The sequence below is a fragment of the Pinus tabuliformis genome, chromosome 3_2 (genome assembly GCF_031772625.1).
Source record: "Pinus tabuliformis cultivar Carrire ecotype Pingquan chromosome 3_2, CPIR1, whole genome shotgun sequence".
Lineage (NCBI taxonomy): Eukaryota > Viridiplantae > Streptophyta > Pinopsida > Pinales > Pinaceae > Pinus > Pinus tabuliformis.
In genome coordinates, this window is record NC_142302.1 from 995,232,186 (window position 1) to 995,238,388 (window position 6,203).

A 6,203-nucleotide genomic window follows, 5' to 3' on the forward strand; every position below is an offset into this window, starting at 1 on the left:
TTTTTAATTAATATATTTGAAATTATTTATGATGATGATGATGATGATGATGATGGTTAACGTCCACTGCGACCAAATAATGGTCTATCGGACCTAAAGAAACAAATTATCTATTTTGATTTAAGATTTTATTCCTATGCTCAAAAAGCTTGGAGAGAAGCCTCCCGAGCTCACTATAATTTTGACATTGTAAAAGGCTAGGAAGGTCAGTATTGTAACAAAGATTGTGAAACTGAGATCTAATGTGGTTATACGCGGGGCACTCTAAGAGGAAGTGGTTTTCATCCTCGATGTTCCTATTCTTACATATATGGCAGATCCTTTCCGTCCATGGCGTTTTAGGAACTGCCCAACGACCTGTTTCACTATGGAGCTCATGAGAATTCGTTCTAATCTTTGCTATATTAATTTTCTTCTTTGAGCTAGTTAAAATAGAGAGATACTTTTGATCTTCTAGGGTGGGGTTGATGACCTTCTTATAATAACTTAACTTTCTTTTAGCCGCTAAGTCTTTCTCACACCACATTTTTTCTTTGAACTTAGAAGTAACAATATCTTTAATGTTATTTATGTTTTGCAATGCATCATTTTCGTTGATCTCCCAATAGTTTAACGAGGCCCTTGTGTCTTTATGCCACCCTCGATTGAGCCTTAGGTGGTTTTGGCTAGAATTTAAAGCTAGCTTAGGAAGTCTATGATCGTTTATGTTACTGATTTTGTGCTTGTACAACAGAAACCTAAGCATAGCTAGGCTCTCAATAGGGGAAAGACCTGCTTCTATAAGGAGAATAGGATAGGGTGTATTACTTTTAATTTTCAGGTTATAAGTTATAAAACGCTTCTGGATTTGCTCAATCTTTCTCCATGATTCTCTGGAGATGCTGCAACCCCAAACCTCACAGCCATATAAGATAACAGGAGTGACTAAAGTTTCAAAGAGGAACTTCTTTTTATCCCACATTACAAGGTTTGCAATTTTACAATTATTTTCAAGACCATAGTAAGCTTTCCACCCCCCATTAATCCTTTTCTCAATGCTATGGTTCCAGTTGAGCTTGTGATGAATATCAATTCCTAGGTACTTGTAAGAATACACTTCCTCCAAGTTATTATTGTCATACATAAAATTAGCGTAAGTGTCCTTCTTGGATTTGATAATCATAACTTTTGTTTTGTCAGTGTTAACAGTCATACCCATGGTAGAGCAGAAATCCTTAAGAAGCCTGAGTTGCTTATTAAGATCAGATGGGCACCTTTCCAAAAGAACAATATCGTCAGCATAAAGAAGAAGGATGACGACTATCCCAGCTAAGATCGTGCCATCACATCCTGCTTCCTCTAAATAGCCTTCGAGCTTATCGATGTAAATGCCAAATAGGGTAGGGGAGAGGGGGCAACCTTGTTTAACTCCAATGTTACACTTAATATCTTTCGACCACCCTTCATTGCTCTTTAGCTTGGCAATTACATTCTCATATAACCTTATAGCGACAGCTCTCAACTCGAGAGGAACCTTTAGCTCTTCTAATCTATTCCAAAGGTTGGATCTAGGAACCGTATCGAAAGCCTTTCTAAAGTCCACAAAGCAACAAAATAAATTGGATTTATCATTAGGACATTCCTCCGCAATGATCCTAAGCGTAACAAGGTGGTCTGTTGTTGAGTGATGCCTTCTGAAACCTGCTTGGCCTTTAGCCCGCTTACCTTCACTTTCAATCCATATGCTTAAATTTTTTTTCCAAAATACTACCATATAACTTGGCTAAGAGAGGGCTGATCATAATTGTTCGATAATTAGAGGGGTTATTTGTATCCCCACTTTTAAAAATAGGGATAATGAGGCTCTCAGTCGAAGGTTTAGGGAACCCTTGCTTGACTGCTTGATTGAAAAGCTTGTGGATGTGGGGGATGAGGACAGGACCTCCAATTTTTAAGATTTCCGCTTGGTAACCTTCAATGTCCTTAGCTTTCCCATTAGCGAGGTGATTAACCCCAAACTTAATGTCTTCTAAAGAGAAAACTGCTTTCGTTGTGAGAAGGGTTTCCAAATTATCCATGACATTTGGAGATTCATACAGCCTTTTAAGATAGGAATTCCAATTGCAAAGAGCAATTTTATTATTATCCTTAGTCTTCCTAGTTAGAATCTACCTCCAAAATTTCTTAGGAGCTACCTTAGAGAGGTGTAAGAGATTCTCCTGTCTTTGACGAATGTACTGCCTCTTTTTCCTTTTAGTTAGGGCTTTGTATATTTTTATCTTGTCCATTTTAAGAGATTCATCAACAGCTTCCTTAATTGCTCTCCTTGCACTTTTACAATCTTTTTTCATACCATGGATTGGTTTTGCTATTTCTTTTATTATTTGAAACTTCAATTGAGAACTTGTTAATAGAATATGAGAGGGTTGTAGTAAAATTATGATAGAGGTCTTCTATGTTGTCTATATTAGATAAAGGAAGAAAATTAGTTTTTAATTCATTTAGAAAGAGATCATTTTTATTTCTATCAAATATTAAGTTCTTTTGGCTATAAGTATTATTTTCTATGGGAACTCTATGCATGACAAAATTGAGAGTTATAAGTAAAGGCCTATGATCAGAGTCAGGTTCATGGTCGTTTAAGATGTCAAAATTTATTATTTCATTGTATAATGGGAGATCGGAAATAATATAGTCTACCACGCTGCTACCAAGCCCATGGATGCAGGTCATCTTGCTAGAATTGGGCCACTTCTTTAGACCGTTGCAAATTATGAGATCCTGAGCACTACAGAGCTTGACTAGCTCTGACCCAAACAAATTTTCTCCGAGATCTTCAGAGTTCCTTTTGTACCTGCTAGCCAGAGTAGGGTCTTCATCTAACCAAAGAGGATTAGGGTTGGAATGATTGCTTAGAATAATAGCTTGGTTGTTTGAAGTTCGAGCATTAAAGTCACCTATTAAAAGGATATTACTGTCATTCCTTAGGCTAGAAATATCATTCTCTAAACCATTGTAAGGGTTAGTTTTATCTAGATTCTTCTTCTTATAGAAGTTAGAATTAATGGGGGGAAAATAACATATTGCTATGTAGGACTTTTTATTATTAATGTCTTTGATATCTATCCAACTATATTGGTTGTGAGGGTTGTTTTTATAAATCCTAACATGGGGGGAGATGTTCTTCTTAATGTAACAAGATATTCCCCCAATGCCTCAACGGGAGGATCGCTTGTTCCAGGTAGACCATAGTGTAAAGCCATCTATGTTAGGGACCTTAGATTCTTCGTGCTCCCAAGTTTCAACAAGCAAAATAATATCAACATCATTTGAAATCCAACTTAGCTTGGGGCCTTTGTTCCATGGGAAGCCCCGACAATTCCAAGAAAGATCCGGAGCATGTTTAATTGCTATTGATTACTATCTTTTTGGTTTCTATCTCGAATAAAGGCTTTTCTATTTTTGATTATTGCCCATTTTCCTTCCTTTCTAGCTTCTTTTACCTTTTGAACCTCCTTTCTTAATTCTGCTTGGTCTTCTGGAATGAGATCTTCATTTATGAATATTCCCGTTCCTTTTAGACTTGAGGTTTTACTAAGTATGCCGTGCTTATGATCAGTAGAGCTCACCTTTATGCGGATTAGTCTTCCTTTATTCTCTGTTAATTTCCCCAACCTTGTTGCTTCTGTGAGACACAATGTTTCAATTTGTAATCTATTATGTAGTTCTGTCTGGGCTAAGGCTAAAGTATCCTCATCTACTTCCTCTTTTAAACCGAATATTATAAGGTTTAAGGCCCTTTTGTTACGTTCGTGGTTTAATTCTATTAATTTTTTCATTTCATCTTTAATTGGTTTGATATCTAACTTATCTACCACATTATTTAGGGTGAGGCGGCTATTAACTTTTTCTTCTAGTTCTTTAATCATGTCTTTCATTTTAAGACTCTCTAAAGTATCAGCATCTTCTTGCTGGGATGGTTGGTTAGTATCTTGGTTATGTTTTTCTATAACTTGCAGTCTAGTCTCCATTGCCTCCATTTTATTCTCTAGTAGTTCTATTTTATTTTCTATTTCTTTTTGGATCGTGTCTTCAAGAGACGCAAATTTATTTTCCAGCATGGCTTCTAACTCTTTTTGTAGCTTGGCTTCTCTTTCTTCTCTACGTTTCTCTAAAGACTCTATATACTCATAAAGGCCTTGTAGAGTAACTGTGCTAGGTCTCCCCTTGGTAATCTTTGGTAACTGTGGTGAAATATCCATACTTGAAATTATATGAGCAAATATGTATTAGAAAAAGAAAAAGATAAGGAATGTGTGCACCTGATATCAGAAAACTTGACTGCAGATCGCCCGTCTACCCTTGGTAATCTTTGGTAACTGACTGCAGATCGCCCGTGCCCACCGCAACCCGCAGACTCTTTCACCGAGCCTCAGAACACTTTCACCGAAGAATATATAGAGTACGTTTTTAACTCTTTCACCGAGCCTTAGAACTCTTTCACCGAAGAATATATGCGAAGAATATATAGAGTAAGAATATATGCCAAGAATATATAGAGTATGTTTTTAACTTTTTCACCGAGCCTCAGAACACTTTCACCGAAGAATATATGCGAAGAATATATAGAGTAAGAATATATAGAGTATGTTTTTAACTCTTTCACCGAGCCTCAAAACACTTTCACCGAAGAATATATAGAGTACGTGTTTAACTTTTTCACCGAGCCTCAGAACACTTTCACCGAAGAATATATGCGAAGAATATATAGAGTAAGAATATATAGAGTATGTTTTTAACTCTTTCACCGAGTCTCAGAACTCTTTCACCGAAGTATATATAGAGTACATGTTTAACTTTTTCACCGAGCCTCAGAACACTTTCACCGAAGAATATATGCGAAGAATATATAGAGTAAGAAAATATGCCAAGAATATATAGAGTATGTTTTTAATTCTTTCACCGAGCCTCAGAACTCTTTCACCGAAGTATATATAGAGTACGTGTTTAACTTTTTCATCGAGCCTAGTATTATATGTATTTATTTATGTTATTATTATTATTATTATTAATTTTACTTTATTAATATATTAATACATTTGAAATTAATTTATTTTATGTTTTACTTATTATATTATATTAATTTATTCTATATTAATAACCGAATATATATATATATATATATATATATATCCCCCTTATCATGGTCAAACTAGTCGTTATAACTAACTAATATTTTTATTTAACAGTTTAAAATTAATTTTATTCTTATTCTTGTTAATTACTATATTTGAAGTTATTTATTTATTTATTATTATTATTTAATGATTTACTAATTTTACCTATTCTATTATACTTTTCTAACAATTTTTAAATTAATTTAGGTTTATTAATATATTTAAAATTAATTGATTTGTAATTAATTTATTATATTAATTTATTTTCTATAAATAAAATAAATATATAATATAAATTAATACCCCTTATCATGGTCAAACTAGCCGTTGTCAGATCAAATCTAGCTGTTGTCTTTTTAGCTGAAATCTGAGTCAGTGGATATTTTGCCCTATCTATTTAAAGTGCATAGCCAGATCTGCTCATTCAACTTGTCCTGACAATGAACCACACTGGTTGGTTCGAAACGCATCGACAAAAAATTCTCCATGTTATTTTCGCCGAAGAATTCTTCAAAAATTTGATATGGATCACAGAAGTCTCAATTCAATAATCTAAGTTCCTTTTTCTATTATTACAAGGAATTATATTCATTAAGTTTCTCTAGTTGGATCACGTCTATAATATTGGGCATTTTCCAATGGATTTATGTTTGTTACTCTTTGGTTGAATAGATGATAAGTGTTTTTTTTTCCCGTGGAAAAAGTCATAATTTTCATTATAAGAGAAAATTACATTTTTCATATGCATAAGAATTACTATAGTAAGGCATTTCCTATTACCGAAAATGAAAAACTTTTAGAGTTCCTCCACAGATGGAGCGTTTGGAGTATAAAACAAAAAATAAGTAAACTGTCATCCTCTTCGCAGAGAGGGAGTAATATGTTCTGATAAATATGTACAATTAAACAAAAATAATCAATAAAAGTAGGGACTGTTCTTTCACATGCTACTCATATGGATTCAGGATCTATAAAAAGTCTGTGATAGTGTTGATACACAACACCATCCAGTTCCTCGCAAATCAACCATATGTCATCATCCCAGAT